Source organism: Grampus griseus, assembly GCF_964374135.1.
Source record: "Grampus griseus genome assembly, chromosome: 5".
NCBI lineage: Eukaryota > Metazoa > Chordata > Mammalia > Artiodactyla > Delphinidae > Grampus > Grampus griseus.
Window position 1 is genome coordinate 32838465 of NC_138998.1, and position 24848 is coordinate 32863312.

Below are 24848 nucleotides of genomic sequence, written 5' to 3' on the forward strand. Positions count from 1 at the left end.
CTTGGCTCTATCCAACTGCCTGCAGACTCCAGTGCTGGACATCTCAGGCCAAACAACCAGTAAGACAGGAATACAGCACCACCAATCAAAAAAAAAAAAACACACAACAACAAAAAACTATGTTGCAGACGATGGAGCAAGGTAAAAACCTGCAAGACAAATGACGACAAAATAGGCAACCTACCTGAAAAAGAATGTAGAGTAATGATAGTAAAAATGATTCAAAATCTCAAAAACAGAATGGAGAAAATACAAAAAACATTTATCAAGGATCTAGAAGAACTAAGGAGCAAACGAACAGTGATGAGCAACACAATTACTGAAATTAAAAATACTCAAGGAATCAATAGCAGAATAATTGAGGCAGAAGAACTCAATTGAGGCAGAAGAAGTGAGCTGGAAGATAAAATGGTGCAAGTAACTGCCAGGGAGCAGAATAAACAAAAAGAAGAATGAAAAGAATTGAGGACAGTCTCAGAGATCTCTGGGACATTAAACGCACCAACATTCGAATTATAGGGGTCCCAGAAGAAGAAGAGGAAAAGAAAGGGACTGAGAAAATATTGGAAGAGATTATAGTTGAAAATGTCCCTAACATGGGAAAGGACATAGTCAAGTCCAGGAAGCGCAGAGAGTCCCATACAGGATCAATCCAAGGAGAAACACACCAAGACACATATTTATCAAACTATCAAAAATTAAATGCAAAGAACAAATATTAAAAGCAGCAACGGAAAAGCAACAAATAACATACAAGGGAATCCCCATAAGGTTAACAGCTGATCTTCCAGTAGAAACTCAGCAAGACAGAAGGGAGTGGCAGGACATGTTTAAAGTGATGAAAGGGAAAGACCTACAACCAAGATTCCTCTACCCACAAGGATCTCATTCAGATTCAACAGAGAAATTAAAACCTTTACAGACAAGCAAAAACTAAGAGAATTCATCACCACAAAACCAGCTTTACAACAAATGCTAAAGGAACTTCTCTAGGCAGGAAACACAAGAGATGGAAAAGACCTACAGTAACCCAAAACAATTAAGAAAATGGGAATAGGAACATACATATCGATAATTACCTTAAATGTAAATGGATTAAATGCTCCAAACAAAAGACATAGACTGGCTGAATGGATACAAAAACAAGACCCATATATATGCTGTCTACAAGAGACCCACTTCAGATCTAGGGACATATACAGACTGAAACTGAGGGGATGGAAAAAGATACTCCATGCAAATGGAAATCAAAAGAAAGCTGGAGTAGCAATTCTCATATCAGACAAAATAGACTTTAAAATAGACACTATTACAAGAGACCAAAAAGACACTACATAATGATCAAGGGATCACTCGAAGAAGATATAACAATTGTAAGTATTTATGCACCCAACATAGGAGCACCTCAATACATAGGGCAAATGCTAACAGCCATAAAAGGGAAATCGACAGTAACACAATCATAGTAGGGGTATTAACACCTCACTTTCACCAATGAAGAGATGAAAAATGAAAATAAATAAGGAAACACAAGCTTTAAATGACATTAAACAAGATGGACTTAATTGGTATTTATAGGACATTACATCCAAAAGCAGAAGAATACACTTTCTTCTCCAGTGCTCATGGAATATTCTCCAGGATAGACCATATCATAGGTCACAAATCAAGCCTTAGTAAATTTAAGAAAATTGAAATTGTATCAAGTATCTTTTCCAACCACAATGCTTTGAAACTAGATATCAGTTACAGGAAAGCAATCTGTAAAAAATACAAACACATGGAGGCTAAACAATCCACTACTAAATAACCGAGAGATCACTGAAGAAATCAAAGAAGAAATCAAAAAATACCTAGAAACAAATGACAATAGAAACACCATGACACAAAACCTCTGGGATGCAGCAAAAGCAGTTCTAAGAGAGAAGTTTATAGCAATACAATCCTACCTGAAGGAAAAAGAAATATCTCAAACAACCTAACCTTACACCTAAAGGAATTAGAGAAAGAAGGACAAAAAAACCCCGAAGTTAGTAGAAGGAAAGAAATCATAAAGGTCAGATCAGATATCAATGAAATAGAAATGAAGGAAACGATAGCAAAGGTCAATAAAGCTAAAAGCTAGTTCTTTGAGGAGATAAAATTGATAAACCATTAGCCAGACTCATCAAGAAAAAAAGGGAGAAGACAAATCAACAGAATTAGAAATGAAAAAGGAGAAGTAACAACTGACACTGTAGAAATACAAAGGATCATGAGAGATTACTACAAGCAACTCTATGCCAATAAAATGGACAACCTGGAAGAAATGGGCAAATTCTTAGAAAAGCACAACCTTCCAAGACTGAACCAGGAAGAAATAGAAAATATAAACAGACCAATCACAAGCACTGAAATTGAAACTGTGATTAAAAATCTTCCAACAAACAAAAGCCCAGGACCAGATGGCTTCGCAGGCAAATTCTATCAAACATTTAGAGAAGAGTTAACACCTATCCTTCTCAAACGCTTCCAAGATATAGCAGAGGGAAGAACACTCCCAAACTCATTCTACAAGGCCACCATCACCTTGATACCAAAGCCAGACAAAGATGTCACAAAAAAAGAAAACTACAGGCCAATATCTCTGATGAACATAGATGCAAAAATCCTCAACAAAATACTAGCACACAGAATCCAACCGCACACTAAAAGGGTCATACACCATGATCAAGTGGGGTTTATCTAAGGAATGCAAGGATTCTTCAGTATACACAAATCAATCAATGTGATACACAATATTAACAAATTGAAGGATAAAAACCATATGGTAATCTCAGTAGATGCAGAAAAAGCTTTCGACAAAATTCATCACCCACTTATGACAAAAACGCACGAGAAAGTGGGCACAGAGGGAACCTACCTCAACTTAATAAAGGACATACATGATAAACTGACAGTCAATATCCTTCTCAAAGGTGAAAAACTGAAACCATTTTCTCTAAGATCAGGAACAAGTCAAGGGTGCCCACTCTCAGCAGTATTCAACATAGTTTTGGAAGTTTTACTCACAGCAGTCAGAGAAGAAAAAGAAATAAGAGGAATCCAAATCGGAAAAGAAGAAGTAAAACTGGCACTGTTTGCAGATGACATGATACTATACATAGAAAATCCTAAAGATGCTACCAGAAAACTACTGGAGCTAATTGATGAATTTGTAGAGTAGCAGGATACAAAATTAATGCACAGAAATCTCTTGCATTCCTATATACTGACGACAGAAAATCTGAGAGAAATTAAGGAAACACTCCCATTTACCATTCCAACAAAAAGAATAAAATACCTAGGAATAAACCTACCTAAGGAGATAAAAGACCTGTATGCAGAAAACTATGAGACACTGATGAAAGAAATTAAAGATGATACAAACACAGAGATACACCATATTCTTGCTTTGGAAGAATCAATATTGTGAAAATGACTATAGTACCCAAAGCAATCTACAGATTCAATGCAATCCCTATCAAACTACCAATGGCATTTTTCACAGAACTAGAACAAAAAATTTCACAATTTGTATGGAAACACAAAAGAACCCAAATACCCAACGCAATCTTGAGAAAGAAAGCCAGAACTGGAGGAATCAGGCTCCCGGTCTTCAGACTATACTACAAAGCTACAGTAATCAAGACAGTATGGTGCTGGCACAAACACAGAAATAGAGATCAATGGAACAGGATAGAAAGCCCAGAGATAAACCCCTGCCTATAATGGTCACCTTATCTTTCATAAAGGAGGCAAGAATATACAATGGAGAAAAGACAGCCTCTTCAATAAGTGGTGCTGGGAAAACTGGACAGCTACATGTAAATGAATGAAATTAGAACATTCCCTAACACCATATACAAAAATAAACTCAAAATGGATTAAAGACCTAAATATAAGGCCAGACACTATAAAACCCTTAGAGGAAAACATAGAACACTCTATGACGTAAATCACAGCAAGATCCTTTTTGACCCACCTCCTAGAGAAATGGAAATAAAAACAAGTAAACAAATGGAACCTAATGAAACGTAAAGCCTTTTGCACAGCAATGGAAACCATAAACAAGATGAAAAGAGAACCCTCAGAATGGGAGAAGATATTTGCAAATGAAGTAACTGACAAAGGGTTAATCTCCAAAATATACAAGCAGCTTATGCAGCTCAATATAAAAAAAAAAAAACCAATCCAAAAATGGGCAGAAGACCTAAATAGACGTTTCTCCACAGAAGATATACAGATTGCCAACAAGCACATGCAAGGATACTCAGCCTCATTAATCATTAGAGAAATGCAAATCAAAGTTACAATGAGGTATCACCTCACACTTGTCAGAATGGCCATCATCAAAAAATTTACAAACAATAAATGCTGGAGAGGGTGTGGAGAAAAGGGAACCCACTTGCACTGTTGGTGAGAATGTAAATTGGTGCAGCCACTATGGAGAACAGTATGGAGGTTCCTTAAAACACTAAAAACAGAACTACTTTATGACCCAGCAATCCCACTACTGGGCATGTACCCTGAGAAAACCATAATTCAAAAAGAGTTAATGTACCACAATGTTTATTGCAGCACTATTTACAATAGCCAGGACATGGAAGCAACCTAAGTATCCATGGACAGATGAATGGGTAAAGAAGATGTGGCAATGTATACAATGGAATACTACTCAACCATAAAAAGAAACAAAATTGAGTTATTTGTAGTGAGGTTGGTGCACCTAGAGTCTGTCTTACAGAGTGAAGTAAGTCAGAAAGTGAAAAATACCATATGGTAACACATATATGGAATCTAAAAAAAAAAAAGGTTCTTATGAACCTAGGAGCAGGACAGGAATAAAGACGCAGACGTAGAGAATGGACTTGAGGACACAGGGAGGGGGCAGGGTAAGCTGGGATGAAGTGAAAGAGTAACATTGACTTATTTACACTACCAAATGTAAAATAGATAGCTAGTGGGAAACATCTGCCTAGCGGGTCCACCTAGAGGGTTGGGATAGGGAAGGTGGGAGGGAGACGCAAGAATGAAGAGATATGGGAACATGTGTATATGTATAACTGATTCACTGTTATAAAGCAGAAACTAACACACCATTGTAAAGCAATTATACTCCAATAAAGATGTTAAAAAAAACAAAAAAAAAAAACAACTCAATACACAGAATGTTCTATAGAAAACTTTTAATATGATATCTGATATTAAAAATATTTCATTCTTATATACCAGCAAACAGTTCAAAAATGTAATTTTAAGACATAAAAATTAAAATATCAAAAAGAACAAATGAACATAATATAAATAGAAAACAAAAAATTAGGAATACTTATAACACAGCATGTGCAGGATCTTATGAGTGTAGTTATACTTTATTGAAAAACATTAAAAAAAGATAAAACTGTATGCTGATATTCTATATTCATGGAAAGGAAGAATTTTTCATTGTAAAGTTGTCAATTCTGCTCCAAATTATAAATTTAATAGAATCCCAACCAAATTCCCATACTGATTTATGCAAACTGACAAACTAATTTAAAAAATTAGAAGCAAAGGTCCAAAAAAGGGTAAGACACTTTTGTAAAGAAAATTGGAGAGTCCTTTTATTTCAGATATCAAAACATTTTACACAAAGTTATTATAATAAGATGGTTTATCACTGCAGTATCTCAATGGAACAGAATAAAAAGCTTAAACACAGATCCCCATTTAACAGACCCTTAATAAATGACAGAGGCAGCAGTGCAAATTAGTAGAAAAAGGGTGAACTGTTCAATAAAAAGTTTGAAAACAAGTGATTATCCACATGGATAATCTGAACACTTCTTATCAAATACAAAAATCAACTCCATGTGGATTGAAGACGTAACGTGGGAAGGCAAAACTTTAAGACCTCTAAAACATATACATAAAAGTAACTTTATGACCCTCAGATAGGAAAACTTGTATAAAATAGAAAACCACAGACCACAAAATAAGATTGAAAAATCCAACTACTTTAAAGTATTTGTCAAATAACACTCAAAAAGATGCTCTACCTTATTAGCAGTCAGTTATAAGATTAAAACCACAATGAGATCCCACTTTACATCCATCAAATTAATAAGAATTTCAAGCCTTATGGGAAATTCTAAATGTTGAAAGGATGTGCAATAGGAATCCTTACTATTGTTCTAGTATAAAGTGGTAAACTAGAACAAACACTTCAGAAAGCAATATGCATTATGTAAGAAAGTGGAATATGTACATATCCCAGGAATCAGCCAAGCCAACCCTAGAAAAATTCTTGCTCATGTGCACAGAGACGTGCATAAGAACAATCTCAGCAGTACGGTTTGTACTGTATTGGCAAAACAACAAAGCAAAACCAAAAAAAAACACAATAAAAATATCCTTAGGTGGAAAAATAAATTGTGGTATGTTCATATACCAGTGTGGTACATTCATAACCAGTTACTTGGATGAGATGAATGTCTCTCATGCTGAGGTTAGGATAGCAAAAGAGTACATACCATGTATCACTTATGTAAGTCAAAATACACACAAAATGAAGTAGTGTATATATTACTTACAGTTATATATATGTTGTAAACCACAAAGAAAATGGGAAGGAATTCACAGGAGAATTTTGGCCAAGTAAAATATTTTATTTTTTCTAATGGCTAGATTAGTAGTATATGGTTACTCATTATTCTTTATATGTTTTTAGATGTATTAAATACTTCATAATAAAAATTTTAACACCTTTATCAGAGTAAAATTGCTTTACAATAGTGTGTTAGTTTCTGCTTTATAACAAAGTGAATCAGTTATACATATACAGATGTTCCCATATCTCTTCCTTCTTGCGTCTTCCTCCCTCCCAATCCCACCTCTCTAGGTGGTCACAAAGCACCAAGCTGATCTCCCTGTGCTATGCGGCTGCTTCCCACTAGCTATCTACCTTATGTTTGGTAGTGTATATATGTCCATGCCACTCTCTCACTTTGTCACAGCTTACCCTTCCCCCTCCCCATATCCTCAAGTCCATTCTCTAGTAGGTCTGTGTCTTTCTTCCTGTCTTACCCCTACGTTCTTCATGACATTTTTTTCTTAAATTCCATATATATGTGTTAGCATACAGTATTTGTTTTTCTCCTCCTGATTTACTTCACTCTGTATGACAGACTCTAGGTCCATTCACCTCATTACAAATAGCTCAATTTCATTTCTCTTTATGGCTGAGTAATATTCCATTGTATATATGTGCCACATCTTCTTTATGCATTCATCCAATGATGGACACTTAGGTTCTTTCCATCTCCTGGCTATTGTAAATAGAGCTGTAATGAACATTTTGGTACATGTTTTTTTTTTTTTTTAGCATCTTTATTGGGGTATAATTGCTTTACAATGGTGTGTTAGTTTCTGCTTTATAACAAAGTGAATCAGTTATATATATACATATATTCCCATATCTCTTCCCGTTTGCATCTCCCTCCCTCCCACCCTCCCTATCTCACCCCTCTAGGCGGTCACAAAGCACCGAGCTGATCTCCCTGTGCTATGCGGCTGCTTCCCACTAGCTATCCACCTTACGTTTGGTAGTGTACATATGTCCATGCCTCTCTCTCGCTTTGTCACAGCTCACCCTTCCCCCTCCCCATATCCTCAAGTCCCTTCTCTAGTAGGTCTGTGTCTTTATTCCTGTCTTACCCCTACGTTCTTCATGACATTTTTTTGTCTTAAATTCCATATATATGTGTTAGCATACGGTATTTGTCTTTCTCTTTCTGACTTACTTCACTCTCTGACAGACTCTAGGTCTATCCACCTCATTACACATAGCTCAATTTCGTTTCTTTTTATGGCTGAGTAATATTCCATTGTATATATGTGCCACATCTTCTTTATCCATTCATCCGATGATGGGCACTTACGTTGTTTCCATCTCCGGGCAATACAGCTGAAATGAAAATTTTGGTACATGCCTCTTTTTGAATTATGGTTTTCTCAGGGTATATGCCCAATAGTGGGATTGCTGGGTCATATGGTAGTTCTATTTGTAGTTTTTTAAGGAACTGCCATACTGTTCTCCATACTGGCTGTACCAATTCACATTCCCACCAGCAGTGCAAGAGTGTTCCCGTTTCTCCACAGTCTCCAGCATTTATTGTTTGTAGATTTTTTGATGATGGCCATTCTGACTGGTGTGAGGTGTACCTCATTGTAGTTTTGATTTGCATTTCTCTAATGATTAGTGATGTTGAGCATTCTTTCATGTGTTTGTTCGCAGTCTATATATCTTCTTTGGAGAAATGTCTATTTAGGTCTTCTGCCCATTTTTGGATTGGGTTGTTTGTTTTTTTGTTATTGAGCTGCATGAGCTGCTTGTAAATTTTGGAGATTAATCCTCTGTCAGTTTCTTCATTTGCAAATATTTTCTCCCATTCTGAGGGTTGTCTTTTGGTCTTGTTTATGGTTTCCTTTGCTGTGCAAAAGCTTTGAAGTTTCATTAGGTCCCATTTGTTTATTTTTGTTTTTATTTCCATTTCTCTAGGAGGTGGGTCAAAAAGGATCTTGCTGTGATTTATGACATAAGAGTGTTTTGCCTGTTTTCCTCTAACAGTCTGATAGTTTCTGGCCTTACATTTAGGTCTTTAATCCATTTTGAGCTTATTTTTGTGTATGGTGTTAGGGAGTGATCTAATCTCATACTTTTACATGTACCTGTCCAGTTTTCCTCGCACCACTTCCTGAGCTGTCCTTTCTCCACTGTACATTCCTGCCTCCTTTATCAAAGATAAGGTGGCCATATGTGCGTGGGTTTATCTCTGGGTCTTTCTATCCTGTTCCGTTGATCTATATTTCTGTTTTTGTGCCAGTACCATACTCTCTTGATACTATAGCCTTGTAGTATAGTCTGAAGTCAGGGAGCCTGATTCCTCCAGCTCCGTTTTTCGTTCTCAAGATTGCTTTGCTTTTCGGGGTCTTCTGTGTTTCCATACATATTGTGAAATTTTTTGTTCTACTTCTGTGAAAAATGCCAGTGGTAGTTTGCTAGGGATTGCATTGAATCTGTAGATTGCTTTGGGTAGTACAGTCATTTTCACAATGTTGATTCTTCCAACCCAAGAACATGGTATATCTCTCCATCTGTTTGTATCATCTTTAATTTCTTTCATCAGTGTCTTATAATTTTCTGCATACAGGTCTTCTGTCTCCTTAGGTAGGTTTATTCCTAGATATTTTATTCTTTTTGTGCAATGGTAAATGGGAGTGTTTTCTTGATTTCACTTTCAGATTTTTCATCATTAGTGTATAGGAATGCAAGAGATTTCTGTGCATTAATGTTGTATCCTGCTACTTTACCAAATTCATTGATTAGCTCTAGTAGTTTTCTGGTAGCATCTTTAGGATTCTCTATGTCCTCTGCAAACAGTGACAGCTTTACTTCTTTTCTGATTTTGATTCCTTTTATTTCTTTTTCTTCTCTGATTGCTGTGGCTAAAACTTCCAAAACTATGTTGAATAAGAGTGGTGAGAGTGGGCAACCTTGTCTTGTTCCTGATCTTAGTGGAAATGCTTTCAGTTTTTCACCATTGAGGATGATGTTGGCTGTGGGTTTGTCATATATGGCCTTTATTATGTTGAGGAAAGTTCCCTCTATGCCTACTTTCTGCAGGGTTTTTATCATAAATGGGTGTTGAATTTTGTCGAAAGCTTTCTCTGCATCTGTTGAGATGACCATATGGTTTTTCTCCTTCAGTTTGTTAATATGGTGTATCACATTGATTGATTTGCATATATTGAAGAATCCTTGCATTCCTGGAATAAATGCCACTTGATCCATGGTGTATGATCCTTTTAATGTGCTGTTGGATTCTGTTTGCTAGTATTTTATTGAGGATTTTTGCATCTATGTTCATCAGTGATATTGGCCTGTAGTTTTCTTTCTTTGTGACATCCTTGTCTGGTTTTGGTATCAGGGTGATGGTGGCCTTGTACAATGAGTTTGTGAGTGTTCCTCCCTCTGCTGTATTTTGGAAGAGCTTGAGAAAGATAGGTGTTAGCTCTTCTCTAAATGTTTGATAGAATTTGCCTGTGAAGCCATCTGGTCCTGGGCTTTTGTTTGTTGGAAGATTTTTAATCACAGTTTCAATTTCAGTGCTTGTGATTCGTCTGTTCATATTTTCCATTTCTTCCTGATTCAGTCTTGGCACGTTGTGCATTTCTAAGAATTTGTCCATTTCTTCCAGTTTGTCCATTTTATTGGCATAGAGTTGCGTGTAGTAATCTCTCGTGATCTTTTGTATTTCTGCAGTGTCAGTTGTTACTTCTCCTTTTTCATTTCTAATTCTATTGATTTGAGTCTTCTCCCTTTTTTTCTTGATGGGTCTGGCTAATGGTTTATTAATTTTGTTTATCTTCTCAAAGTACCAACTTTCAGTTTTATTGATCTTTGCTATCGTTTCCTTCATTTCTTTTTCATTTATTTCTAATCTGATCTTTATGATTTCTTTCCTTCTGCTAACTTCGGGGTTTTTTTGTTCTTCTTTCTCTAATTGCTTTAGGTGCAAGGTTAGGTTGTTTATTCGAGATGTTTCCTGTTTTTTAAGGTAGGATTGTATTGCTATAAACCTCCCTCTTAGAACTGCTTTTGTTGCATCGCATAGGTTGTGGGTCGTCGTGTCTCCATTGTCATTTGTTTCTAGGTATTTTGTGATTTCCTCTTTGATTTCTTCATTGATCACTTCGTTATTAAGTAGTGTATTGTTTAGCCTCCATGTGTTTGTATTTTTTACAGATCTTTTCCTGTAATTGATATCTAGTCTCATAGCATTGTGGTCGGAGAAGAAACTTGATACAATTTCAGTTTTCTTAAATTTACCAAGGCTTGATTTGTGACCCAATATATGATCTGTCCTGGAGAATGTTCCATGAGCACTTGAGAAAAAAGTGTATTCTGTTGATTTTGGATGGAATGTCCTATAAATATCAATTAAGTCCATCTTGTTTAATGTATCCTTTAAACCTGTGTTTCCTTATTTATTTTCATTTTGGATGATCTGTCCATTGGTGAAAGTGGGGTGTTAAAGTCCCCCACTATGAATGTGTTACTGTCAACTTCCCCTTCTACGGCTGTTAGTATTTGCCTTATGTATTGAGGTGCTCCTATGTTAGGTGCATAGATACTTAAAATTGTTATATCTTCTTCTTGGATCGATCCCTTGATCATTGTGTAGTGTCCTTTGTCTCTTCTAATAGTCCTTATTTTAAAGTCTATTTTGTCTGATATGAGAATTGCTACTCCAGCTTTCTTTTGATTTCCATTTGCATGGAATATGTTTTTCCATCCCCTCACTTGCAGTCTGTATGTGTCTCTAGGTCTGAAGTGGGTCTCTTGTAGACAGCATATGTCTGGGTCTTGTTTTTGTATCCATTCAGCCAGTCTGTGTCTTTTGGTGGGAGCATTTAATCCATTTACATTTAAGGTAATTATCGATACGTATGTTCCTATTCCCATTTTCCTAATTGTTTGGGGTTTGTTATTATAGGTCTTTTCCTTCTCTTCTGTTTCTTGCCTAGAGAAGATCCTTTAGCATTTGTTGTAGAGCTGGTTTGGTGGTGCTGAACTCTCTCAGCTTTTGCTTGTCTGCAAAGGCTTTAAGTTCTCCATCAAATCTGAATGAGATCCTTGCTGGGTAGAGTAATCTTGGTTGCAGGTTTTTCTCCTTCATCACTTTAAATATATCCTGCCAGTCCCTTCTGGCTTGCAGAGTTTCTGCTGAAAGATCAGCTGTTAACCTTATGGGGATTCCCTTGTGTGCTATTTGTTGTTTTTCCTTTGCTGCTTTTAATATGTTTTCTTTGTATTTAACTTTTGACAGTTTGGTTAATATGTGTCTTAACGTGTTTCTCCTTGGATTTATCCTGTATGGGACTCCCTGTGCTTGGCGGACTTGATTAACTATTTCCTTTCTCATATTAGGGAAGTTCTCAACTATAATGTCTTCAAATATTTTTTTAGTCCCTTTCATTTTCTCTTCTTCTTCTGGGACCCCTATAATTCGAATGTTGGTGCGTTTAATGTTGTCCCAGAGGTCTCTGAGATTGTCCTCAGTCCTTTTCATTCTTTTTTCTTTATTCTGCTCTACAGTAGTTATTTCCAGTATTCTATCTTCCAGGTCCCTTTCTGTTCTTCTGCCTCAGTTATTCTGCTATTGATCCCTTCTAGAGTATTTTTAATTTCATTTATTGTGTTGTTCATTGTTGCTTGTTTCATCTTTAGTTCTTCTAGGTCCTTGTTAAATGTTTCTTGCATTTTGTCTATTCTATTTCCAAGATTTTGGATCATCTTTACTACCATTATTCTGAATTCTTTTTCAGGTAGACTGCCTATTTCCTCTTCATTTGTTAGGTCTGGTGGGTTTTTATCTTGCTCCTTCATCTGCTGTGTGTTTTTCTGTCTTCTCATTTTGCTTAACTTACTGTGTTTGGGGTCTCCTTTTTGCAGGCTGCAGGTTTGTAGTTTCCGTTGTTTTTGGTGTCTGTCCCCTGTGGCTAAAGTTGGTTCAGTGGGTTGTGTAGGCTTCCTGGTGGAGGGGACTCATGCCTGTGTTCTGGTGAATGGGGCTGGATCTTTTTTTTCTGGTGGGCAGGTCCACGTCTGGTGGTGTGTTTTGGGGTGTCTGTGGACTTATGATTTTAGGCAGCCTCTCTGCTAATGGATGGGGTTGTGTTCCTGTCTTGCTAGTTGTTTGGCATAGGTTGTCCAGCACTGTAGCTTGCTGGTCGTTGAGTGAAGCTGGGTGTTGTTGTTGAGATGGAGATCTCTGGCAGATTTTCGCCATTTGATATTACGTGGAGCTGGGAGGTCTCTTGTGGCCAGTGTCCTGAAGTTGGCTCTCCCACCTCAGAGTCACATCACTGACTGCTGGCTTCAGCACCAAGAGTCTTTCATCGACACTGCTCAGAATAAAAGGGAGAAAAAGTAGAAAGAAAGAAAGGGAGGGAGGGAGGGAGGAAGGAAAGGATAGAGGAAAATAAAATAAGGTATAATAAAATAAAAAAATTATTAAGAAAAAAAAATTTTTTTTAAGTAAAAAAAAAAAAAACGGTTGGATAGAACCCTAGGACAAATGGTGAAAGCAAAGCTATACAGACAAAATCTCACACAGAAGTGTACACATACTCACAAAAAGCGGAAAAGGGGAAAAAATAATATATCTTGCTCTCAAAGTCCACCTCCTCAATTTGGGATGATTCGTTGTCTCTTCAGGTGTTCCACAGATGCAGGGTACATCATGTTGATTGTGGAGATTTTATCCACTGCTCCTGAGGCTGCTGGGAGAGATTTCCCTTTCTCTTCTTTGTTTGCACAGCTCCTGGGGTTCAGGTTTGGATTTGGCCCTGCCTCTGCGTGTAGGTCACCGGAGGGCATCTGTTCTTCGCTCAGACAGGACGGGGTTAAAGGAGCTGCTGATTCGGGGGCTCTGGCTCACTCAGGCCGGGGGGAGGGAGGGGCACGGAGTGCGTGGTGCGCCTGTGGCAGCAGTGGCCGGTGTGACGTTGCACCAGCCTGAGGCGCGCCGTGCATTCCCCCGGGGAAGTTGTCCCTGGGTCCCAGAACCCTGGCAGTGGCGGCCTGCACAGGCTCCCTGGAAGAGAGGTGTGGAGAGTGACCTGTTCTCGCACACAGGCTTCTTGGTGGTGGCAGCAGCAGCCTTAGCGTCTCATGCCCATCTCTGGGGTCCGCACTGTTAGCCACTGCTCGCGCCGATCTCTGGAGCTCCTTAAGCAGTGCTCTTAATCCCCTCTCCTCCCGCACCAGGAAACAAAGAGGGAAGAAAAAGTCTCTTGCCTCTTTGGCAGGTCCAGACTTTTTCCCAGACTCCCTCCTGGCTAGCTGTGGTGCACGAACCCCGTCAGGCTGTGTGCACGCCTCCAGTCTTCTCCCTGCACTCCGACCGAAGCCCGAGCCTCAGCTCCCAGCCCCGCCTGCCCCAGCGGGTGAGCAGACAAGCCTCTCGGGATGATGAGCGCTGGTCGGCACCGATTCTCTGTGCGGTAATCTCTCCGCTTTGCCCTCCGGACCCCTGTGGCTGCTCTCGCCTCCGCGGCTCTGAAGCTCCCCCCACCCCGCCACCCGCAGTCTCCGCCCGCGAAGGGGCTTCTAGTGTGTGGAAACCTTTCCTCCTTCACGACTCCCTCCCACTGGTGCAGGTCCCGTCCCTATTCTTTTGTCTGTGTTTATTCTTTTTTTTTTTGCCCTACCCAGGTACGTGGGGAGTTTCCTGCGTTTTGGGAGGTCTGAGGTCTTCTGCCAGCGTTCAGTAGGTGTTCTGTAGGAGTTGTTCCACGTGTAGATGTATTTCTGATGTATCTGTGGGGAGGAAGTTGAACTCCATGTCTTACTCTTCCGCCATCTTCCTCCTCTCTCTGGGTATTGAGTTTTTAAAAATTGTGGTAAAATATGCCTAACATAAAATTTACCATTTTAACTATTTTTAGTTGTACAATTTAGTGGTACTATATTCACACTCTTGTGCCACCATCATTACCATTCATGCCAGAACTTTTTTATCTTCCCAAACTGAAACATTATAGCCATTAAATAGTAACTCTGTCTTCCTCCCTCTGCCCAGTCCCTGGCAACAACCATTCTATTTTCTGTATCTGAATTTGACCATTCTAGGTAGCTCATATAAATGGACTCATACAGTATCTGTCCTTTTGTGTCTTATTTCACTTACCATAATGTCCTCAAGTTTCATCCATGTTTTAGCATGTGTCAGAATTTCATTCCTTATTTAAGTTGAATAATAGTTCATTGTATGTTGGAATTGTCTCTTCCTTTCTGTTGATGGACACTTGAGTTTTCTCTGTGGTTGGCTTTTGTAAATAATGGTGCTGTGAACGTCGCTGTACAGGTATCTGTTCAAGTCCCTGCTTTCATTTCTTTTAGATACAGTCCCAGAAGTGGAATTGATAAGTCATATGGTAATTCTATGTTTAATTTTTTGGGAAACCACCTTGCTGTTTTCCACAGTGGTGTACCACTTTACATTCTCACCAGCAATGCACAGGGGTTCCAGTTCCTCCACATCCTTACCAACATATTATATTTTCTGCTTTTTTTTTAATAAACATCATCCTAATGGGTATGAAGTGGTATCTCACTGGTGGTTTTGATTTGCATTTCCCTGATGATTAGTGACACTGAGCATCATTTCATGTTTTTATTAGCCATCTATAAATCTTTGGAGAAATGTTTATTCAATTGGGTTGATTTTTTTGTTCCTGAGTAGTAGGAGTTCTTTATGTATTTTGAATATTGATCCCTTATCAGATATATGATTTGCATATATTTTCACCCATTCTTTGGGTAGCCTTTTCACCCTGTGTTCTTTGATGGACAAAAGTTTTAATTGTGATGAAGTCCAATTTATTGTTTTCTCATTGCCTGTGTTTTTGGTGTCATAATTAAGAAATCATTGCCAAATCTAATGTAATGATGCTTTTCTTGTATGTTTTCTTCTAAAAGTTTTGTAGTTTTTATTCTTTAGGGCTGTGATCTGGGTATTATGTACTTTTCCTCTGCTCATTAGAATTATATGGTTTTTTCTCCTTGGTGTGGTAAATTGCATTAGTAGATTTTACATTGTTAAATCAAGTTTAAATTCTTCTGGATATGATATATTCATCTTTTTTTTTACTGTGTTCAGTTTACTAATATTTTATTTAGGATTTTATCTATTCGGTGTGATATTGGCCTATAATTTTCCTTTTCCTGTTGTCCTTGTTGGGTTTTGTTATTATTGATAAAATGGATTGGTGAGTTACTTTTTTTTTCTTTAATCTCAGTTTATGTACGATTTTTTTTTCTTTAATCTCAGTTTATGTACGATTCGAGTTCCCTTATACTTGAATGTGTGATGAAACTCATCTGTCTAACGGCCTGGTCTAATGGCCTGGCCTGATTTTATAGTACGGATTTATTTAATGGATATGAAACTATTTCATTGTTCTATTTTTTCCTGAATAAGTTTTGGTAAGCTATATTTTCTAGGAGATTTAAATACCAGTTTCATTAGTCTTTTTAACAAACCAAGTTTGATTTTTGTTTCATTCATTTATTGTCTTACTCTTTTTTTTCTTCTCTTTTTTCTTCTGATTTCTTAAGTTGCACAATTTGTTTTTTTTAGTCTTTTTATCTAAGTGTTTATGTCAGTAGATTTCTCTGAAAGTAGTAACTCAGTTATATTTCAAAAGATCTTCTATGTAGCATTTTTGTAATTGTTCAAGTCTAAATACTTTCTAATTTTATCATATCTTTGGTCTATGAGGTGTTTAGGAAGTGATTTTCATAAATGTTCTTCTGTGCCTCAGAAAAATAAAGTGTACTTGTCATCTCCTTTTGCAGGGTGGACTTGGTGGTGGTGGTGGTTGATTGGGTTTTGGTCGACATTTTCACTGAAGGCATTTCCCTTTAGTGTTTCTGAGTGGTAAGGAATACTCTGCCCCACGTCTAATTTGTGTGAGATCAAAGGCTTGACTCCTATCCCTCTATGTGATATCCTTAAATTCTAAGGGTATAGGTCACTGCCAAAATAGATGTTAATCGTTAGCTTTAGTAATCACTTAATGATCTGAATTCATGCTACTACTTCCTTTTTAGCCCTTGAGAATTTCTCTTGCTTTCTTGCAAACTCAGCTATGTATTTATAAGGATACCTTTAATATTTCATCCTGTATTTTAGGTGTTTTTAGTGAGTAGGTTTTGAATATCTAGCCTACCATATTTCTAGAAAGGAACTTTCAGTATTCATATTTTTTTATCCACACTGTTTCTCTTCATGGAGTACTGCAGAATTGAATTTTGTCAGACCACTTGCTTATGCTTTAGTAGTGTATCATATCAGATCATCCTAATTTTTCAGGATGTTCTAGTATAAAGAAGCCGCAGATTGACTGGAAGTAGTTTTATGCATTATCCTTCAACAAGGGTACTTGCTGGAGGCAGGCAGTTGGTTTCTCAAACCTTCCTTTCTAAAGCAGCTAGTAGTCTACTGACTTTGAAAGGATTTAGTGACAGTAAATCTCAGTGAATCCCCAAGCATCAAATTTAGAAGAATGTAATCAAGTATTTTCAGTTACCTCTTAAAACAAAATTACTTTTGATTTGAGAGAGCTTTTTCAATAATAGTCTTGTCAAAAAGCCTATTATTTGGTAGTCTATTGGGCTACTGAATGAAATCTATTTGAGAAAGGGTTTTATTTCTAAAATAAATGGGAAGAACTACTGTAGAACATGTTAATTTATTCTGAGTCTTTAATAACTTCAGGGTTTTACTTATCATTTATAAAACTTAGTATTTCTAGTTTGTTTTTATAGTAGTCTAAAATTCCCCTGGGCTTCTTCCTTCTTCCTATCTCACCACCTATATATAGACATCAAACAAAGTTGTTTTTTTCCTCCTAGATGTGATTGTGAACAATTTTAATGGCAAAATATTTTGTTTTTACATTTTATATTAGAAATATCTATTTTTAAAACTACTTTCCAAAATGTTTTATAGTATCATGTCACCTTTATTTCCATCTAAGCTTATTCATCCTCATACATCTCTACAAATTATAAATATACTGTTATCCCTTATTCCTTATAATATGAAACTGAGGGTCATAGAGTCTCCTGACCTACTGATCAGTAATGCTCTAGACAAAACTGCTTCTTCAGAGTGTCAGTAAGAGCAATTTAAATACTTGTATTAAGTAGGAATTAAAGTATATATAAACAGTAATTAGTTTAAAAGTGAAAACGGTCGTGTCTATTGGAGATGAAGATAGAAATAAGAATATGGCACTATAACATAATGTTATGGACCCTGGAGTCAGACAGACTTCGGTTTATATCTCATTTCTGCCACCTAATAACTGTATGACTTTAGGTAAGTTACATAACCTCTTTAAGCCTGGTATTCTTCTTGAAGAAAGGGTATAGATACAGCAATAGAATGAGCCTAATAGTATCATGACCATTAATTACATGCATGTAAAGCACTTAGGCACAGTGCCTATATAAATAAATGTTAAGAATCCTTGAATACCTTCCAGGCTTGTTGGAATCCCATGAAGCAGGGCTTGGCAAACTGTTTTTGTAAAAGGCCAGACAGTAAATATTTGGGGCTTTACCAGCCACATTCTGCCTCTGTCACACATTCTATTTTGTTTTGTTTTGTTTTTGCAACCATTTAAAAATGTAAAAATGATAATACACAGGCCATGGGCCCACTTTGGCCCCTAGGCTGTAGTTTGCCTATCTCTGCTGTAAGGCATTACCCTTCAACACAGCACCACTAGAGTTTTCAAGAACATACTAAGTTTTTACCTCTTAAACTTTTAGCATTGATTTCATAATATTTATTGCATATTAGGGTATGCATTTTCTTTTTCTTTTTATACAGCAAGTCAGTAGAGCAACTGCTCCTAATCTCTTTATTTTTTTTAATTTAATTTGATTTATTTTATCATACAGCAGGCTCTTATTAGTTATCCATTTTATACATATTGGTGTATACATGTCAATCCCAATCTCCCAATTCATCACACCACCCCACCTCCACCCCCTCCCCACCACTTTCCCCCCTTGGTGTCCATACGTTTGTTCACTGTATCTGTGTCTCATTTTCTGCCCTGCAAACCGGTTCATCAGTACCATTTTTCTAGATTCCACATATATGTGTTAATATACGATATTTGTTTTTCTGTTTCTGACTTACTTCACTCCATATGACAGTCTCTAGATCCATCCACATCTCTACAAATGACCCAGTTTCGTTCCTTCTTATGGCTGAGTAATATTCCATTGTATATATGTACCACATCTTCTTTATCCATTCATCTGTTGATGGGCATTTAGGTTGTTTCCATGTCCTGGCTATTGTAAATAGTGCTGCAATGAACACTGGGGTGCATGCGTCTTTTTGAATTATGGTTTCTCTGGGTGTATGCCCAATAGTGGGACTGCTGGGTCATATGGTAATGCTATTCTTAGTTTTTTAAGGACCCTCCATACTGTTCTCCATAGTGACTGCATAAATTTACATTCCCTCCAATAGTGCAAGAGGGTTCCCTTTTCTCCACACCCTCTCCAGCATTTGTTGTTTGTAGATTTTCTGATGATGCCCATTCTAACTGGTGTGAGGTGTGATACCTCACTAGTTTTGATTTGCATTTCTCTAATAATTAGTGATGTTGAGCAGCTTTTCATGTGCTTCTTGACCATCTATATGTCCTCTTTGGAGAAATGTCTATTTAGGTCTTCTGCCCATTTTTAGATTGGGTTGTTTTTTTTTTAATATTGAGCTGCATGAGCTGTTTATATATTTTGTAGATTAATCCTTTGTCCATTGATTCGTTTGCAAATATTTTCTCCCATTCTGAGGGTTGTCTTTTCATCTTGTTTGTAGTTTCCTTTGCGGTGCAAAAACTTAAGTTTCATTAGGTCCCATTTGTTTATTTTTGTTTTTATTTCCATTACTGTAGGAGGTGGATCAAAAAAGGCCTTGCTGTGATTTATGTCAAAGAATGTTCTTCCTATGTTTTCCTCCAAGAATTTTATAGTGTCTGGTCTTACATTTAGGTCTCGAATCCATTTTGAGTTTATTTTTGTGTATGGTGTTAGGGAGTGTTCTAATTTCATTCTTTTACATGTAGCTGTCCAGTTCTCTGAGCACCACTTACTGAAGAGACTGTCTCCATTGTATATCCTTGCCTCCTTTGTCATAGATTAGTTGACCGTAGGTGTGTGGGTTTACATCTGTCCTTTCTATCCCGTTCCATTGATCTATGTTTCTGTTTTTGTGCCACTACCATATTGTCTTAATTACCGTAGCTTTGTAGTGTAGTCTGAAGTCAGGGAGCCTGATTCATCCAGCTCCGTTTTTTTCCCTCAAGACTGCTTTGGCTATTCAGGGTCTTTTGTGTCTCCATACAAATTTTAAGATTTATTTGTTCTAGTTCTATAAAAAATGCCATTGGTAATTTGATAGGGGTTGCATTGAATCTGTAGATTGCTTTGGGTAGTATAGTCATTTTCACAATATTGATTCTTCCAATCCAAGAATGTGGTATATGTCTCCATCTGTTTGTTTCATCTTTAATTTCTTTCATCAGTGTCTTATACTTTTCTGCATACAGGTCTTTTGTCTCCCTAGGTAGGCTTATTCCTAGGTATTTTATTCTTCTTGTTGCAGTGGTAAATGGGAGTGTTTCCTTATTTTCTCTTTCACATTTTTCATCATTAGTGTATAGGAATGCAAGAGATTTATGTGCATTAATTTTGTAATGTGCAACATTACCAAATTCATTGATTAGCTCTAGTAGTTTTCTGGTGGCATCTTTAGGATTCTCTATGTATAGTATCATGTCATCTGCAAACAGTGACAGTTTTACTTCTTTTCCAATTTGTGTTTCTTTTATTTCTTTTTCTTCACTGACTGCCGTGGCTAGGACTTCCAAAACTATGTTGAATAATAGTGGTGAGAGTGGATATTCTTGTCTTGTTCCTGATCTTAGAGGAAATGCTTTCAGGTTTTCACCATTGAGAATGATGTTTGCTGTGGGTTTGTCGTATATGGCCTTTATTATGCTGAGGTACATTTCCTCTATGCCCACTTTCTAGAGAGTTTTTATCATAAATGGGTGTTGAATTTTGTCAAAAGCTTTTTCTGCATCTATTGAGATGATCATATGGTTTTTCTTCTTCAGTTTGTTAATGTGGTGTATCAAATTGATTGATTTATATATATTGAAGAATCCTTGCATCCCTGTGATAAATCCCAGTTGATCATGGTGGATGGTCCTTTTAATGTGTTGTTGGATTGTTTGCTAGTATTTTGTTGAGGACTTTTGCATCTATATTCATCAGTAATATTGGTCTGTAACTTTCTTTTTTTGTAGTATCTTTGTCTGTTTTGGTATCAGGATGATGGTGGCTTCATAGAATGAGTTTGGAATTGTTCCTTCCTCTGCAATTTTTTGGAAGAGTTTGAGAAGGATGGGTGTTAGCTCTTCTCTAAACGTTTGATAGAATTCACATGTGAAGCCATCTGGTCCTGGACTTTTGTTTGTTGGAAGATTTTTGTTGTTGTTGTTGTTGGAAGATTTTTAATCACAGTTTCAATTTCATTACTTGTGATTGGTCTGTTCATATTTTCGGTTTCTTCCTGATTCAGTCTTGGAAGGTCATACCTTTCTAAGAATATGTCCGTTTCTTCCAGGTTGTCCATTTTATTGGCATAGAGTTGCTTGTAGTAGTCTCTTAGGGTGCTTTGTATTTCTGCAGTGTCTGTTGTAACGTCTCCTTTTTCATTTCTAATTTTATTGATTTGAGTCCTCTCCCACTTTTCTTGATGAGTCTGGCTAATGGTTTATCAATTATGTTTATCTTCTCAAAGAAGCAGATTTTAGTTTTATTGATCTTTGCTATTGTTTTCTTTGTTTCTGTTTCATTTATTTCTGCTCTGATCTTTATGATTTCTTTCCTTCTGCTAACTTTGGGTTTTGTTTGTTCTTCTTTCTCTAGTTGTTTTAGGTGTAAGGTTAGATTGTTTATTTGAGATGTTTGGTTCTTTTTGAGGTACAATTCTATTGCTATAAAGTTCCCTCTTAGAACTGCTTTTGCTGCATCCCATAGGATTTGGATTGTCATGTTTTTATTGTCATTTGTCTCTAGGTATTTTTTAATGTCCTCTTTGATTTCTTCAGTGATCTTTTGGTCATCTAGTAACGTATTGTTTAGCCTCCATGTGTTTGTGGTTTTTAACGTTTTTTTTCTCTGTAATTGATTTCTAATCTCATAGTGTTGTGGTTGGAAAAGGTGCTTGATACTATTTCAGTTTTCTTAACTTTACTGAGGCTTGGTTTGTGACCCAAGATGTGATCTATCATGGAGAATCTTCTGTGCGCACTTGAGAAGAAACTGTAATCTGCTGGTTTTGGATGGAGTGTCCTATAAATATATCTGTGTATTGTGTCATTTAAAGCTTGTTTTTCCTTATTAATTTTCTGTTTGGATGATCAGTCCATTGGTGTAAGTGAGGTGTTAAAGTCCCCCACTGTTATTATTTTTATTAATTAATTAATTTATTTTTGGCACATTGGGTCTTCGTTGCTGTGCGTGGGCTTTCTCTAGTTGCGGGGAGCGGGCTACTCTTCATTGCGGTGCACAGGCTTCTCATTGCAGTGGCTTCTTTTGTTGCAGAGCATGGGCTCTAGGTGCACAGGCTTCGGTACTTGTGGCACATGGGCTCAGTAGTTGTGGCTCACGGGCTCTAGATAGCAGGCTCAGTAGTTGTGACACACTGGCTTACTTACTCCGCGGCATGTGGGATCTTCCTGGACCAGAGCTCAAACCCATGTTCCCTGCATTGGCAGGCGGATTCTTAACCACTGCACCACTAGGGAAGTCCCCCCACTATTATTGTGTTACTGTCGATTTCCTCTTTTATAGCTGTTAGCAGTTGCCTTACGTATTGAGGTGCTCCTATGTTGGGTGCATATATATTTATAATTGTTATATCTTCTTTTTGGATTGATTCCTTGATCATTATGTAGTGTCCTTCCTTGTCTCTTGTAACATTTTTTGTTTTAAAGTCTATTTTATCAGATATGAGTATTGCTACTCCAGCTTTCTTTTGATTTCCATTTGCATGTAATATCATTTTCCATCCCTTCACTTCCAGTCTGTATGTGTCCCTAGGTCTGAAGTGGGTCTCCTGTAGACAGCATATATATGGGTCTTGTTTTTGTATCCATTCAGCGAGCCTGTGTCTTTTGCTTGGAGCATTTAATCCATTCACGTTTAAGGGAATTATCTATATGTATGTTCCTGTTACCATTTTCTTAGTTGTTTTGGGTTTGTTTTTGTAGGTCCTTTTTTCTCTTGTGTTTCCCACTTAGAGAAGTTCCTTTAGCATTTGTTGTAGAGCTGGTTTGGTGGAGCTGAATTCTCTTTGCTTTTGCTTGTCTGTAAAGCTTTTGATTTCTCCATGGAATCTGAATGAGATCCTTGCCGGGTAGAGTAATCTTGGTTTTAAGTTCTTCCCTTTCATCACTTTAAATATGTCATGCCACTCCCTTCTGGCTTTTAGAGTTTCTGCTGAGAAATCAACTTTTAACCTTATTTGAGTTCCCTTGTATGTTGCCGTTTTTCCCTTGTTGCTTTCTATAATTTTTCTTTGTCTTTAATTTTTGCCAATTTACTTACTGTGTGTCTCGGCGTGTTTCTCCTTGGGTTTATCCTGTATGGGAGTCTCTGTGCTTCCTGGACTTGCGTGGCTATTTCCTTTCCCATGTTAGGGAAGTTTTTGACTTTAATCTCTTCAAATATTTTCTCGGGTCCTTTTTCTCTCTCTTCTCCTTCTGGGACCCCTATAATGCGAATGTTGCGTTTAATGTTGTCCCAGAGGTCTCTTAGTCTGTCTTCATTTCTTTTCATTCTTTTTTCTTTATTCTGTTCCACAGCACTGAATTCCACCATTCTGTCTTCCAGGTCACTTATCCATTCTTCTACCTCAGTTATTCTGCTGTTGATTCCTTCTCGTGTATTTTTCATTTCAGTTATTGTATTGTTCATCTCTGTTTGTTTGTTCTTTAATTCTCCTAGGTCTTTGTTAAACATTTCTTGCATCTTTTCAATCTTTGCCTCCATCCTTTTTCCAAGGTCCTGGGTCATCTTCACTATCATTATTCTAAATTGTTTTTCTGGAAGGTTGCCTATCTCTACTTCATTTAGTTGTTTTTCTGGGGTTTTATCTTGTTCCTTCATCTGGTACATTGCCCTCTGCCTTTTTTGTGTGTTTGTTTGTTTGTTTGTTTTTGTTTTGCGGTATGTGGGCCTCTCACTGTTGTGGCCTCTCCCGTTGCGGAGCATAGGCTCCGGACGCGCAGGCTCAGCCTCCATGGCTCACAGGCCCAGCTGCTCCACGGCATGTGGGATCTTCCCGGACCGGGGAACGGACCCGTGTCCCCTGCATCGGCAGGCGGACTCTCAACCACTGCGCCACCAGGGAAGCCCCCTCTGCCTTTTTGTCTTGTCTGTCTTTCTGTGAATGTGGTTTTAGTTCCACAGGCTGCAGGACTGTAGTTCTTCTTGCTTCTGCTGTCTGCCCTCTCCTAATCCCTTTATTTTTAAACCAGGACTTTTCCAGTGTCTAACACCCTGCTAGTGTTGGAAGGTCTCCTGCAGAGGCAGGGGGTAGCTGTGTCTCACCGTGAGGACTAGGACACTGGCAGCAGCTGCATTTTCATTATTGACATTTATATTTTAAAATATCTATGTTTTTTTTCTTCTACTACCCATTTATAAGCCAACTTTATCCTGAAATGAAATTGTTGAGACTGTTGGGTCCTTGATCAGTTGTTTTCTTAAGAATCGGTATAGAAGCTAAATAGCTCCAATTTCATTATAAAACTTTATAGAAATTTTTGAAAGGGAAATAACCATAATTCTCTTATTATTGCATTTATTCAGTTATTTCCATGTGATGGGCTTGACCACTTAGGCCTGTTGCTTCCATTTTTTCCTTAATGATATTTTTTTCTGTTGTGAATTATCTGAACCAGTTTCGGAACTCAAACAGGCCCATGGAGTTATTGGAGCTTCATAATTTTCAACTAATTAGAGTTTTCTAGTACACTAGTAATACTTAGAATAGCAACATGATTGCTGTTGTCCTAGGATAGTAATACTGATAACACTCCTGGGAACCCAGAGGATGGGATGGTTCATATTCTTTCTTCATTGTATACTTATAAAGCCTTAGTTTTATATGTGTGGT

The 24848-nt window shown here is 37.4% G+C and overlaps 1 protein-coding gene across 3 annotated transcripts in view; it reads left to right on the forward strand.

Moving 5' to 3' along the window:
• Window positions 1-24848, forward strand: part of TOPBP1 (DNA topoisomerase II binding protein 1) — a 77322-nt gene that overhangs the window by 12647 nt on the left and 39827 nt on the right. The window lies entirely within an intron of this gene.